The sequence below is a fragment of the Jaculus jaculus genome, chromosome 17 (assembly GCF_020740685.1).
Source record: "Jaculus jaculus isolate mJacJac1 chromosome 17, mJacJac1.mat.Y.cur, whole genome shotgun sequence".
NCBI lineage: Eukaryota > Metazoa > Chordata > Mammalia > Rodentia > Dipodidae > Jaculus > Jaculus jaculus.
The window spans coordinates 64569601-64585518 of NC_059118.1; the positions used below are offsets into that span (position 1 = coordinate 64569601).

The 15918-nt window shown below is 44.7% G+C and overlaps 1 non-coding gene and 1 pseudogene across 1 annotated transcript; one reads left to right on the forward strand and one right to left on the reverse strand.

The window, feature by feature from the left end:
• Positions 1-587: 587 nt before the first annotated feature.
• Positions 588-15025, forward strand: LOC101607184 (annotated as a pseudogene).
• On the reverse strand, positions 3453-3559 carry LOC123455645. The gene has a single exon (XR_006634034.1). It is a non-coding gene; the product is annotated as a U6 spliceosomal RNA (small nuclear RNA).
• Positions 15026-15918: the final 893 nt, after the last annotated feature.

Genomic DNA, 15918 nt, shown 5'->3' on the forward strand with positions numbered 1-15918 from the left:
AGCTCATGCTGAGTCATGTGAGCAGATAATGACAAAGGGAGAAGCAAAGCTAATTCTGTCTACTGTAACACTCATGCTTGTGTTAGCTCAACAAGATTGTTTAACGTGGAATTTGGAAACAGATCCATTGAGAATGCATAGATTTATTGATAGCTACACGTACACTTAATTACAGCTTGTAAACATTAATGATCCAGAAGGGGAGAATAATGTCTAAGATAGTCCAGGTTCTCTGTCATTCTAACCTGTTGTCCTCAGCTTGCTTCTGCAATATCACATTGTATTAAATAATCATTTACTGGGCATCAGTCCCATACCAAGCTCAATACATCAGCAACAAGAAATTGTCCTATGCTCATGGAGGCTCGAATCTTGCCAGAGAAAGGTAATGAGCAACAGATGTACGAGCTGAGCATGTTGTTTGTTGTGCTAGAAACATATATGGGGCCGGGGTAAGGAGCTGAGCAGGAGAGAGGAACAAAGAGCAGCAGGAGGAGAGAGCAGACAAGTGGCGGGATGTGCAGGCGTGCGCTGCACGGGGGGACAGCGAGGCCTGAAGGACTGCCCAGAGAAAGACCACACGTAGCATGCACTTGATACGCTTCAAGACTGGCCGGGGACTGGCGTGGCTGCCGTGGGGTGACCGAGGGGACGGAAGAAAGAGACAGAGTCACTATGACTATCTGGGTAAGTTCTCCCCAGAGGCCCTGTTTAAAGACTTGGTCACCACCTTCGGGCTGGTGGAAGGTGGCAGGACGTTGAAGAGGCTGGACGAGGGGGAGGCAGCTAGGTCGCCGTGGGTATGCCCTCGAAGATGATGCCGGCACCCAAGCGTCCTCTCTTCCCATTCTCGGCTGCTATGGGGCAAGCACCTCCTTTGCCATGTGCTCCTACCATGATGTGCATCACCCATGGGCTCAAAGGAAAGGAAACAGAGCCCACCGACCATGGCCTCAAACCTCTGAAACAAAATGAGTCTTTCCTCCTATAAACTGCTTGTCTCAAGTGTTTCATCACAGAGCCAGGCTAACGCCGTCAGGAAGGGAGAGGGGCCCATCCTGCAGCTCTGAGCGAGCCATGGAGGATTTTCGGTTTTCCTGGGGAAGATAGAAAACCACTGGAAGGTTTTAAGCAAAGCAATGACATCATTAACTTCAGTTTTAAAGGAGTCATTCTAGCAGCTGGGTTGAAAATAGAGCACAAAGATGGGATGGTAGCAAGGAGCCCAGGTGGGAGACTGTAGGGACCCTCAGAAGAAAAGTGGAGGAGGCTTGAACGAGAGTGACGGAAGAGCTGGTGACAAAACGTTGAGCACATTCTATTTCCAACCTACCAATTACTTCTACTCACCGTTTTACTGTCACCATGGTAGCTTCTGTCTCCTTTCATTCACTTTTATTGAAAATTACATACATCCTAAGTGTCAGCTTGATGAATAGTCAAAAACTGAGCACAGTGACATTTAGCATCAAGGTCAGAATCTTAAACGCCTTCCTCGTGCCTCCTCCTACAGACTGCTCCTTTAGCCCCCAAAGTGGCGGATCTCTGCAGTAGCCACCTTCTTGTTGCTGGGACAAAACACCCGATGAAAGGAAGCTGATGCAAAGAAAGGTTCTCATTTGATTTACAGTCTCTGGGGGAAGCTTCTTGATGGCAGGGGAAAGCACGGCCTGGGCAGAGGCTGGACGCCACTCCTTGACACAGCAAGGCGAAGATAGCAGCAAGAGAATGAGCCAACCAGCACTGGAAGCTAGGGGCCAACAAAGCTGAAGGTCTTCTCCCCGGAACACGCTTCCTGTAGAAATGCTCCACTTCCCAAGCTGCCATCAGCTGGTGAGCAAGTATTCAAAACACATGAGTTTATGGGGGGTGTTGAGTTCAAACCACCACACACTCTACATTCGTTTAAGAGGTAGGGTCTCGCTGTAGCTCAGGCTGACCTGGAATTCACTCTGTAGTATCAGAGTGGCCTCAAAATCACAGTGATCCTCTTACGTCTGCCTTGCAAGTGCTGGGATTAAAGGCGTGTGCCACCATACCCAGCTTACACGTGCTTTTTTTTTTTTTTTTGCACATGGTTTCCCTTTGTACAATGACACCATAGTATATAACAATAGTTTTTTTACATTATCCTATTTTGGTCATTTAATCTATCATCTATTATCAATCACTTCACTTCAAAATCTGTATCTGACAAATTCCATTAGCTGTGGGTCATTTTCTGGTGTCTCTTTTTTCTCTTTGAGTTAAGTGCCAGCATTGTGAAGGCTCTGGGGGAAGTAACATCCCCTTGAAAGGATTTATCTATCTTGCTGGCATATAGACTTGGAACCAAGCACCCAAATGCAATCTGCAACCAAGTTGACTGGGGTACAGTTTCAGTGCCAGGCTCGGTGAATTCGTAATTCACATATCTCTGGTGTTCCACTCATGGCCAGGAATACTTTCAGAGCCCTTCCTGATGAAACACTCAAACCCACTCTTCTCTTCCCTATGCAACTATGAAAATTTTTTAAAGAAAATTTATCATTATATATTAACTGCTTAAAGTGGTGGGTTTCATAATGTTTGCGTTCAAGTATATCTTACTCTTTGACTGTATTTAGGCCCGCATTCCCTTCATCTTCCATCTTCTGCTGGTAATCTGTCTTTTCCGAAATAGTCTCCCTTGTATTTTCACTCTATATGTGTGTGTGTGTGTACATACATACATACATACATACATACATAAAATATTCCACATGTGAGAGGAAATATGCAATATTTTTCTGCCTGGCTTTTTTCTTTTAATAGGGTAATGTTCACTTCCACCCATTTTCCTGCAAATGTGGAGGAATAAAAGCCCATCATGGGGCAAGGTGACAGCTCAGCAGCTAAAGTGCTTGCCACGACAGTATGAGTGATGGGCTAAGAGCCCCAGATCGAGTGTCAGTGCCGGATGCAGCAGCGCTGACTTCTGTCACCCCGGAGCACCCGCACAGACAGAGAAGACAGGCAGAGACAGGCGACTCTCAGCCGTGGGTGACAAGAGACGCTGCCTCCAGCAAGACAGAAGGTGAGGACCCACGCCTAAGGTTGTCCTCTCACTTCCACACGTGCACACAGACTTACACACAAGCGCATACACACATAATACACAGGAGCAGCAACAGGCCCATGTGAACGCATAGTAGGTTTCTCTTTACCTCTACCTAGCTGGTTCTATCACTTAAGTGAGCCATTGTGAATAACGCTTCAATAAACATGGGTGTGAAGACCTCTCTGTTGTACTGACTCAGTTTCTTCTGGGAATATACTCGGGGGATAAGGCTGGATCGTATGATAGTTACATTTTGAGGGTTTTTTGAAGAAACGCTGTATTTGATGGTAAAGCTGAGGGACACTCCAGCACCAGGAGCAGTCTGGAGGCTAAGCAGCAAGCACAGCTGGGAAGACCCCGTGGACCTCGCGTGAAGACTATGGATCGCTTCACACGTTTGCGTGTCAGCCTAGAGCAGGGGCTATGCTAATCTTCTCCATATCATTGTAATTTTAGTATATGTGCTGCCAAAGCAAGCACTATTTTCAGTTTATTTAGTAGTTTACTTATTTATTTATTTATGAGAGAGAGAATGAGAATGGACATGGCAGCGCCTCTAGCCACTACAAAGGATGTGCCACCTTGTGCATCTGACTTTATGTGAGTACTCTGGAATTGAACCTGGGTCCTTAGGCCCTGCAGGCAAGTGCCTTACCCATCGATCTACCTCTCCAGCCCGGCCTGTATTGTGAGTTGTTAATGAACCTCCGTACTAATTCCCACAGTGGTTGCAGCAGTGTGTAGGTAGGTTCCTTTTCCCTGCACCTTTACCAACATTTGTCGTTGCTGTTCAGCGACACCCATTTTCGCAGGGTGACATGGAATTTGAAGTCTGTTTAGCTTCTCAGCCTCATAGCTACCACTTTCTCCTTGTCTCCCAACATTTCTGCTTCAAATAGACCAGTCAATACCCCAAGAGAAAAGCCAGCCATTGTAACGGACTCACTTCTTTGTGTTTGCTTCCACTCCAGGATTTTGTCTACCTGTGTTGAATTGCCTTCTGTGGCCTTGACACCCACTCTTCCATGAACCTCAGGGGAGCTGAGCTGCTCAGTCACTCTTCCTTGCAGTTGGGCTTTCCACTTAGCGTTTCGCTCTGCATGTGGCACTGGTCCACATGTACCACACGACTCATGAGGAGGCACACAGAAGAATGCCGTGCTCAGCATGTCCTCCTCCCTGAGGCTGGCCCTTCAAGTCCATCTTGGGACTTGCCAAAACCCCCAAAGGCTGTCCTGGTAATTTTCAGTGGATAGAGGAAGTTATCTGCTTCTCCAGAATAAGTTACACAATGATCTCTGGGCATAGAAGTCACATCTCTGGTTTTAATCTTAAATAATAGCTATATATGTACATTTGAGCATTTCATTATATTGCCCAGGGCTCATTTACATGCCATATTTTCAGTTAGGTAACCTTGAAGTCACTTTGTCTCCACTGTTCTTCATGACTTTGGCTATCTTTCCAACCCTAACCAGTGTCCTCAGAATCGATTATCCCTAATCTTCATCACATCTCCTCATTTCTCTTGGCTCTAAATGAAAGTTCATGATCAATTCCTACATATTTATAGTACAGCACTTCCATCCTGAGCTACTCCTGCTACTAGTGGAAATCAATTCTTCACCAAAAGAGGATTGGATGCTGTACTAATCAGCTTTCTGACACTGTGACAGATGTCTGTGGCAATCAACAAGTGAAGAGAAATGGGTTATTTAGGCCCACGTAAGCAGAGCACAATTAGGAGGCCCCATCGCTTTGGGCCTGGAATGGATCATTATTGTAAGGGTTTGCAGCAGATCAAGCTCACTCACTTCATGGTAAGAAAATTAAAGAATGAAGAAGAATCTGGGAATGGTGTTAGTTTCTGGTAATATCAGCACTTGGGAGGCAAGACAGGAGAATCAAGAATTCAAGGTCATCATGAGTCACTTGAGGAGTCTGTGGCGTGGCATCCATGAGCCTTCATCTCAAAAAAATACATAAAAGGGCTAGAAAGATAGCATAGTGGTTAAGGCCCTTATCTGAGAAGCTTAATGACCCAGGTGTGATTCCCCAGGACCCATGTAAGCCAGATGCACAAGGGGGTACATGTATCTGGAATTTGCACCAGCTGGAGGTCCTGGCATTTCCATTCTCGTTCCGACTCCCTCCCTCCCTCTTTATCATTCTTTCTCAAAAATAAATAAGAAAGGAAGAAAAAAAATATATGAAGACTGTGTTACTCAGACTCTGCTCATGAGAGACATGAGTTCAAGAAGCCACCCCACTCTATTCCCACACCAGTGCCCCAGGCTCTCTGCCACCTTACTGTTCCAACTCCACGTATAAGGCCAGGGACCATGAGCCCCCTGCCCCTGGAGCAAACTCTTCCACTGCACTGCCTGGAACACTAGCCGGGGCCTTCCTGGAGGGCCCCGTCCACATCTGGGGCAGACCTCTGTGAGAGCTGCGCACTCATGCGCAGCTCGGCATCTTCCCGCAAGGGCTGCTCGCATCGTGGCCTTCAGCACATTGATGCTCAAGCCCTTCAGAGAACCGGAGCATGAAAGACAACCATGGAGGATGTGGTTTTCAAACACTTCCAAACAAGCCATAGGGATGCTGTTCATCACTTCGCAAATGTACACCTAGCAGATCGCACTGAAGAGGAGCCTTGTTCACTGCACCTCATCACCTTTCTTCTGGACCCCCCATGGACAGCATCGTGGTGGAGTGGCAGCAAAGGGAATCCTGTGTTTTGGCGAACGTGGAGACCCTCTGCAGTGTGGGGCCTGGGCTGGGCAGCGTGCCCTCCACATCGTGGTTATGACCTTTGAAAAACCCATCGTCTTCACTGTCCTCCTTACACCCCAGTGGAAAAGGTGGCCCTGCTGAAGCCCAGTGAAAGCCCTGACCTGAAACTGGCCATCGCCATGCTGATCGTCCCCTTCTTTGTCAATGCTTTCGTGCTTTGGGTAGTGAACACTTTCCTCATGAGAAAGGGGGGAACGAAAGCTAAAGCAGAAGAGAGGGTAGCCACCCAGGATTCAGGAGATGGAGCAAGGCCCCTACCCGATGGCAGCATCCCACGAGGAGTCTGAGATCCTGATCTCAGCCGACGGTGAGGTGGAGGAGTCTGGCGCTGAGGAAGACCTCTGCACACTGACCTGCGAAGAAGCACGGCTTTGGGCTGCCTGTCTGCCACATTCCCCCGCTAGGGGTGACAGGGCCGGGGCCCAGCACTGCCGTGCCACCCCGCCCCCTCTCCCTGTCCAGCTCTCGGACCTCCACCCTCTGCTGTGTCCACCTGCGCTCCCCCCGCCCCAGACTCCTGCGACTTAAAAAGAGAGAAGAGGAACCAGGGCCTGTGGACGGCTGGAGGTCTCCTGCCCAGCTGCACCATAGACGCTGGCCAAACATGCAAGCGAAGAGCTTTGTTTGTTGCTGTCCCTTGGGGTGTTGTGAGACCCCTGGTCCGTGTCTGACTGGGTGGCGTGGTGAAGGAAGAGCTCAGGCACCTGCTGGGGCCTTTCTGTGCCGAGGCTGCCGGCACTGTGGACACGCGCCGTGCTCGGGGCAAAGTCACTCGGTGGCCAAGCTGGAATCAGAATGCTTTCTTACTAGAAATGGTTTTTCAAACTTAATTTCTAAAGCCAGTTTTATGAGCTGTGAGAGTGTTACTGGTTTTTGAGCATGTGTTTATTTCCTACAAAGTTCCAATGGGACTAATGGGAAAAACAGACTTTTAAGTCTTCCATATACTGTTCGACTTTTATATTTTTAAGTTATATTTTCATACTATTGTATTTAAAAACTTTTTAATCTCCAGAGTAATGGGTTTGTTTGCCTTTCATGGGGTATGAGCTTCTGGGAGATAAAAGTTGGTTGTTATTTTTAAACTGGCACTATTGTTAGATAATGTCTGATGATGATTCTGGTGGGAAGAGTAGACAGCCAATATATATATGTGTGTGTGTGTGTGTGTGTGTATGTATGTATATATATATATATATATATATATATATATATATATATATATATATATGAAAATGTTGCGAATATATGGAATGATAAGCTCATCCCTATAGAAGAGTCATACAGAACATGAATGGACACGACCACAAGACATTCCCTGTACTGAGAGCTGAAAGAGAAAAGGACTGAGTCACATGTAAAGGCAAACCTATCAAAATAACAGACAGTTGAGTCTTCAGTGGAAACTTTCAGAGCCAGGAGGGTGTGGAATGGTGTATTTCAAACACTGAAAGATCACAACTACAAACCCATAAGACGACCCCAGCAAAACTGTGTGTTATAGTGGAAGGGGAGAGAAAAACCTCCCATAATGAAGGAAGACTAATATTATTTACGACCAGTAAGCCAGCCCTACAGATGACACGAAAGAAATACTTTGGACTGAAGAGAAGTATAAACAAATTCAAGGGCTACAAAAACATAATCATGCAATAAGGAAAGAAAACTATAGGCCTATAACCCTGATGAACTTTGTTGCAAACATACTGAACAAATCCTCATAAACTGAATTCAACAACACATCAAAAGCATTATCCACCTGGATCAAGTAGGACTCACCCCAAGGATGCAGGGGTGGCTAAACATATGGAACTTGGTCGATATAATATACTACATAAATAACCTTAATCACAAGAACCGCATGATTATTTCCATAGAGCAGAGGCCTTTGACAAAACACAACATCACTTCATGACCAAAATGCCAGAGAGAATGGGCATGGATGATTTATATCTCAATACAATAAAAGCTACATATAAGGTACCTAAAGCCCAATAATATTTAATGAGGAAAAACTCAATGAATTCCCACTGAGGTCAGGAACAAGGCAGGTGCCCACTCTCACCACTGCTCTTCAGCACAGCACAAGAAGCCCTAGCCCAAGCAACACGACAGGAAAGAGAAGCAGAAGGGCCACCAGTTGGAAAGGAGGAAGTCAAGTTAGCTCCATTTGCAGCTGACATGATCCTATACATAAATGACCTGACATCTCCATCTCAAAACTTCTAAAGGTGATCAATTCTTTAAGCAAAGTGACAGGATACAAAATCAACACACAAAAATCAGTAGCCTTGAGCTGGAGAAATGGCTTAGCAATTAAGGCATTTGCCTGCAAAGCCAAAGGACCCAGGTTCAATTCCCCAGGACCCACGATAGCCAAATGCACAAGGGGGTGCACGCATCTGGAGTTTGTTTGCAGTGGCTGGAAGCCCTGGTGTGCCCATTCTCTCCCTCTCTCTTTCTCCCCCCACCCGCCTGCCTATTTGTTTTTTCTCTCTCTCATAAATAAATAAAATATTAAAAAATTTTAAAAATTAGTAGCATTTCTATATGCAAAAGACAAATATACATAGAAAGAAATTAGCAAGACTTTCCCATTTTCAATAGCCACAAAACAAACAATATCTTGGAATAACACTAACTCAGGATGTGAAAGACCTATATAAAGAAAACATAAAAACACCTAAGAAAGAAATTGAGGAGGACTTGAGCAGATAAGAAGACCTCCCATGCTCCTGGATTGGTAGAACTAATGTGAAAATGGAAATTCTACCCAAAGCAATATACAGATTTAATGCAATACCAATAAAACTTCCAGAATCATTCTTCATAGAGGTAAAAAAAAAAAAAATGATGTCAAGATTCATATCGAATAGCAGCAGGCCTCAGATATCCAAACATTTCCTCAGCAAAAGAAACACTTCCCGAGGTGTCACCATACCCAATCTAAAGCTATATTACAAAGCCATAGTAACAAAAACAGCATGGTACTAGCATAAAAACAGAAATACAGACCAATGGGACAAAACTGAAGACCTGGACCTTTGGTCAAATAGCTACAACATATGGTATCTTCAGCAATAGGGTCTTGTATTTTACCTCAGACAGGTAATTAAGTGCTTTGGCAGAAGACTGTCTTGTTTGGGGGACCTCATAGGTCTCTCCAAACAACAGCTCAATGTGGTTAGCACCTATTTCTGGTACTGTGACTTACAGGTCAGAGTCAAAATGTTTTAATGCTTCACCCCCCCCCCACAGGGCTCTTCTTGTAGGGTGCTCCCCCTGTACTTCTTTTGAGGGTTAAATCTTTCATTTCACCATCAAAGACAGGGACTACCTCATAATGAAAGAATGAAAAAATATGTGCCAAGCAAATTGAAACAAGAAAAACACAGGTGTCACCATACTAATACATACAAAGTAGGCTTGAAACCAAAACTAGTCAGAAGAGATAAAGAAAGCCACTTCATAATGATTAAGAAAACTGATTATGAATCCATCAAAATTACATTACAATTCTAAATACATGTTCACTGAACACAAGGGAACCCATGTTCATAAAATATGTTTCATAAAACATATAATTATGCTAGGCATGATGGTGCATGCCTTTGATCCCAGCACTTGGGAGGCCAAGGCAGGAGGATCACTATGAGTTTGAGACTACATAATGAATTCTGACTCAGCCTGGGCTAGAGTGAGACCCTACCTTGAATGTGTGTGTGTGTGTGTGTGTGTGTGTGTGTGTGTGTGCGTTGTGGAACTGGAGAGATGGCTTAGCAGTTAAGGAGCTTGCCTGCAAAGCCAATGGACCCAAGTTCAATTTCCCAGTACCCACATAAAGCCAGATACACAAAGTGGTGAATGTGTCTGGAGTTTGTTTGCAGTGGATAGAGGCTATGGCATGCCCATTCTCTCTCTAATAAATAAATAAAATAGAATAGCCTTAAAAACATATAATAGTTGGCATGAAGTGACAGATTAACTCCAACACAGTCATAGCATATGACTTCAAATACCTGCTCTCACAAATAGGTCATACAGACCAGAGGGACCTAATAGAACATGCAACCCAAACAGCATAGAACACACATTCTTCTCAGCAGTCCATAAGCTTTGCTCTAAAATAGACCACAGGGCTAAATTAAATGTGCTTGCTTGCAAAGCCTGAAGGCCTGGGTTCAATTCCCCTGTACCCACCTAAAGGCAGAAACCCAAAGTGACACATGTGACTGGAGTTTAATTTGCATTGGCAAGAGACCCTGGCTCACCCAATCTCTCTCTGTCTCTTTCTCTGCTTATAAAGAAATAAAAATAAAAATGAGCACATATTAAGACACAAAACAAGTCTCAACAAATACACAAAATTTGAAATAACTTCTTATATTCTATCTGATCACAAAAGAAGGAAGTTAGAAATCAACAAGAGAAGCTATAAAAATGTACATAGTCATGGAGATTAAATAGCACTGTTAAATATTTAATATGTCATTGAGAAAACAAGAAGTTCCTAGAAGTGAATGGAAGGAAAATATAACATGCCAGGACCTGCGGGTCATTAGGTGACGTACTTGAGATGTCTCCGCGTTTGTAACACAGGCACCCAGCACTGTACGCTTCTCTCTTAGGACTTCACTGGATCTCGTAGATTTTGGTATGTTGTGCTTTATTTTCATTCAGTTATAGGAACTTTTTTATTTCATTCTAAATTCCTTCAGTAGCCCATTTGTTGTTCAGTAGTGTGCAGTGTGATCTCCAGGAATTCGTGTATGTTCTTTAGTTTTTCTTGCTATTAATTTCTAGTTTTATTGCATCATGGTCAATTAAAATACATGAAGGTATTTCAGTTTTCCTAAATGTGTGGAAAATTGCTTGGTGTCATTATATGGATTCTTTTTTTTAATTTTTTTATTTATTTATTTGAGAGCGACAGACACAGAGAGAAAGACAGGTAGAGGGAGAGAGAGAGAGAGAATGAACACGCCAGGGCTTCCAGCCTCTGCAAACGAACTCCAGACGCGTGCGCCCCCTTGTGCATCTGGCTAACGTGGGACCTGGGGAACCGAGCCTCGAACCGGGGTCCTTAGGCTTCACAGGCAAGCACTTAACCGTTACGCCATCTCTCCAGCCCAATATATGGATTATTTTTGAGAAAGCTCCATGATCTTCTGAGAAAAAAATGTGTGTTCAATAATGTTTGGATGGAATAAACATATAGTCTTAGCTTGAGCAATAAGAGAAGAGGAAGAAAGAAAGAGGGAAAGAAGGGGAAGGAAGGGAGGGAGGAAGGAAGGAAGAAAGGAGGGAAGGAAGGAAGGAAGGAAGAGAGGAAGAGAAAGAGGGATAAAAATTGTGAGGAAAGAAGTCATTGTATCCTTATTTGTAGATGATAAGATTCTATATGTGAGAGACTCTAAATACTCCACCAGAAAAATGATGGACTGATAAACTCCTAGAATTGATAAACACTTTCAGCAAAGTGGCAAGACACAAAATTAACAAACCAAAAACAATATCTTTCTTACATATTAATGACAAATATAGTGAGAAAGAAAACATGAAGGCAGCCCCATTCATAGTAATTCAAATTCATGAGCCAGGTGTGGTGGTACACACCTTTAATCCCAGCACTTGGAAGGCAGAGGTAAGAGGATTGCTGTGAGTTCAAGGCCACCCTGAGACTACAGAGTGAATTCCAGGTCAGCCTGAGCTAGAGTGAGACCCTACATTGAAAAACCAAAAAAGAAAAAAATTTCAATTCATAATTCAAAATCAAATTCAAAAGTTCAATATCCCAAAACAAGGAAGTGAGGAACTTCACAGAGAAAGCTTTAAAATACTGAAGAAAGAATTGAGAGAGACAAAGAAATTGAAAAGTCCTCCCATGATCATAGATTGGAAATGAAAATGGCCTTGCTACCAAAAGCAATATAGAGATTCAATGCAAATGCAATATCATTCTTCACAGAGATAGAAATTTTAAAGATCTTAAAATCTTAAAACACAAAAGACCCTGCATAGTCCAAACTATCCTCAGCAAAATGAAAAAATTACTGCAAGTGACATCACCATACCTGACTTCAAGTTATACTACAAATCCTATTATCCATGTTTATTCCCACAAGTCAGAGCTACTCTTAGCCTTGGTCAAGTGCTTTATTTTGCTGGGTTTTGTCCGTAGTGGGTGGTGATTGTTGAGTGCTCACCCCTGCGTGGGACATCCATATCACCTCCTCCAAGGCTCAATACTGCAGAGGAGAGGAGGGGAGGGGAGAGCGGAGGTGGCGAGTGCTGTGGGACTGTCATCTAGACACGGCAAGGCCGGGGCACTCCGGACCTCCCAGCAGCTGGGGTTACCAGCACAAGAGAGTGCCAGCCAACATTGTGTCATGGATGGGGGAGGGGTGCGTGAGGCAGAGGAGCTCCTTCTCTGAGGACAGCTCACGGTTGCCGGGGGCAGGGCAGTCGTTTTCTCCCACGGTGCATCCATTGGTGAGTGATGAGGAAAAGAAAGGCTGCAACAAGTGTGAGACAGGGATACAGTGTGTAGGGGTGGTCGATAGGTTCAAAATGCTATATATGTGTATGTGTGTATACACACACACACAAACACACACACACAAACACACACACACACAAACACATATATATCTATCTATATATATATATATATATATATGATTTTATCAAAAAATAGATTAAAAAAGAATAAAAGGGTGTTGGGAGGAGTGCTCAGTGGTTAAAGGTGCATGCTTGTAAAGCCTAAAGCCTGTAGAGCCGTGTTCAATTCCCAAGCCACACAAGCTGGGCACGAAAAGTGGGACAAGCATCTGGCATTCATTTGCAGCAGCAGAAGGCCCTGGCATGCCCTCCTGCATGCACAGTGAGAGAGAGAGAGAGAGAGAGAAAAGGAATAACAAATGGTTAAAACAGGGAAACCTTTCTTACCTACCTTTCAAAAAGAGGAAGAAGCAGGGCGTGGTGGCACACACCTCTAATCCTAGCATTCGGGAGACTACATCATAAATTCCAGGTCAGCCTGGGCTAGAGCAAGACCATACCTTGAAAAACAGAAAAATCTAAAGAGAAAAAAAGAGGAAGAGACCAAAGTCTCAAAATCCATTTGGAGGGTGACCCTCCCACCCAGTGTTCTGAAAACATCAACCATTCAGTTTCCATCTTCCCTAAATGTGCTAACTTGGGACCTAGCCTTGGACATGCAGGCCTTTGAGAAACACTCCATATCTAGCCTACCACAGATGCCATTCCTTTCTGCTTAGCCTGGTGAATGCTGCTCTGGTAGAAAGCCACTAACCAAGGCTAAACATGCCTATAATCCCAGCACTCAAGAAGGTGAGGCAGGAGGATTGTGAATTCAAGACAAGCCTGGGCTACATAGTGGGGCCCTATCTCAAAATCAAAACAAAGAAAACAAAATGTTTAATCTACATAGACACCAAACACTCTGGGTAGAATTCCATTTGATTCCTGCTTCCCACAGAGTCTGAGGCCTTAAACCCTCTGGTTTGTTTGACCTCCCTGTGGTAATAGAAACATCCCCTTCATCCTTGCAAGAAGAAAGCATTCTTCTGTTTCCTAGATACCCCAGGAAGTCTTCACCAGGGGGCACCCACCAGATCCAGTCCTTCACAAGATCCACCAGGTCCTGCCCTTCACTGTTTGCAGACCATGGGGAGGGGGGAATAATTCTTGACAGAGCCTCATGGGGGCGGGGGACACAGTCCAGTTACCAACCAGTTGATAAAATTATTCACCAAAATTCACAAACAGTATACTATGACCCCAGAGAAACAAGAGACACAAGTATGAAAGTGAACCTTAAGGGCGTTGGAGCAGCAACGGGCTCAGAGGCGTGACTAAGGGAAACTCTACTGGCACCTACCTGTAACTTAACGTTCTCAAAAGATCAGTGGTGTCAAAGCCAACCAATGTCATGGTCAGGGACTGCTTCACGTACGGACACAAGGACAGTCTGCAGTTAACGAGGGAAAGACACCGCACTAGGTGGCACGCCATGGCGGGAGAGTCGGAGGATTCAGATGGTCCAGGGGAGTCCCCTTTGCTGAAGCAGGAGCCTGGCTGGAGAGGGGTCACTCTCATTGGTGGGAACCTCAGTGGTGTCTTGCATGGATCGTGGTTCACAACAAGGGATGCTGCCGTAGAACTGAGTCTCCTAGCAGCGAAAATGGAAATGCTGTGGCGTAGCAGAGGCAGGAAGCGTGTTCGGCCCTTAGGGGCCAGCAAGGTGGTCCCAGTGGGCAGCAAGGCTGGAGTGTGCAGGGCTTTGGAGCAGAGGTCATAAAAGACCTCAGTCCTTCCAGAAGAAAGGCCGATGAGAAGCCAGTGAGGATGCTTTGTTGCTTGTACAATCAGAGAAGGTCTGGAGAGGACAAGCAGAAAGCCAAGGTCAATGGTCAGAAGGAAGTGATTGTCCCTCACCTGGTTCCCAGTTTCAGTAATCTTCAGACCTATGGCTCAATGATTGAAGGGAAACTAGGTTCACTTGTAAAAGGACCCCACTCTGTCACGACACTTCTAAGGTCCTGTGTAACTTCACTAGAAAAAATGAATACACACAGAGTTTTCAAGGCAACTGATTAAACTAATGCTGATACCAGCAAATCCAATGTGCCATGGTTGTTATAGTTAGGATGGGAACTCTGGAGGTCACCTGATGAATGACGTCCTTGGGAAGGCATTCAGTTCAATGATAACACCCCAAAGGACTCACACCTCCCACCAAGTTCCTCAGTTGCTCTGCCAGATAAACAACCAAAATCATCTTGCCTGCAACTAAGTGGAGAGGAAATTCAAAATGAATGACATCGAGGGAAGACACAAATAATGACGCCATCGGGACCAGCTGTGACTGTTGGTGGTACTCCAGCTTAGGAATACACTTTAAGAAAGTATATCCTGCTGTCACCTGTGACGGACAGAGTGGCCTTCATGTAGGAATGAGCAGCTCTGTGCGGCTCACAGAGCAGTCTGCAGGCGATGCTTGCCATATCTCTTTCTCTGCTTCTGATGTCCTGTATGGCTGCCAGGGGTGGTTCCATGCCAACTCTCACTCAGGCCGACCCCTCTGTCTGCTCTAGGGTCACATTGAAGATCTATAAGCCCATTTAGCCCGTGCCCAGCACAGCCAGGAGTTCGGCACATCTCTAGACCAGCAGATGGGAACCTGTAGCTAAACGAAGCCCCTTCCACCCTCAGATGAACAGCACAGGGTGGAAACCCGTCCACCCTCAGAGGACCTCCCCCTCGCTGGGGATGGCAGCCCTGGAGAAGCTCTACTGTGTTCGCATGCACTCATCCACCCTCTCACAGTCCTGCAGCCCGATTCACCTCCCATAGACAGTCTCTTTCTTGTCTCACACTCTGCTTTCAGAGGTCTTAAAACAAAGACATCAGATGTACCTGAAAAAACATAATAAGGCACCGCTGATACCATCTACAAAAGCGGTATTTCATCTGAAGTCACTATCACTAAGGAGCAATTCAGAATGTACATATGCGGGAGTTACAACCTCAAACCTACCAAATGTGGTTTCTTCAATAAGCTAGTAATACATTTTATTTTATTTTATTTTATTTTATTTTATTTTATTTTATTTTATTTTATTTTATTTTATTTTATTTTATTTTATTTTATTTTATAGATGACAGAGAGACACATTGGCAAACAAGGCACACAGCACAGACAAGCACAGAGATGTGTCTGGCTTTCCCTTAGCTTGGCGAATATGTGCCTGCATTACACTGTCTGGTTGTAGGGGCACACACATGCCTTGAACCATAAGACACAGGAGACCTGGCCACAGGATGGCACAAGTATTCTTGAAGGCATTGTTAGTAGAAGTGAGCCTAGTTAGTTACACATCAAAGCGGAGCAAATCAATAATATCCAATAGACTTAAACATACATGGTAACTGAAGAAACAAAGCAAAGAATAAATCTGAGATGGAGAGATGGCTTAGCAGTTAAGGTATTTGCCTGCAAAGCCAAAGGAACTCTGATT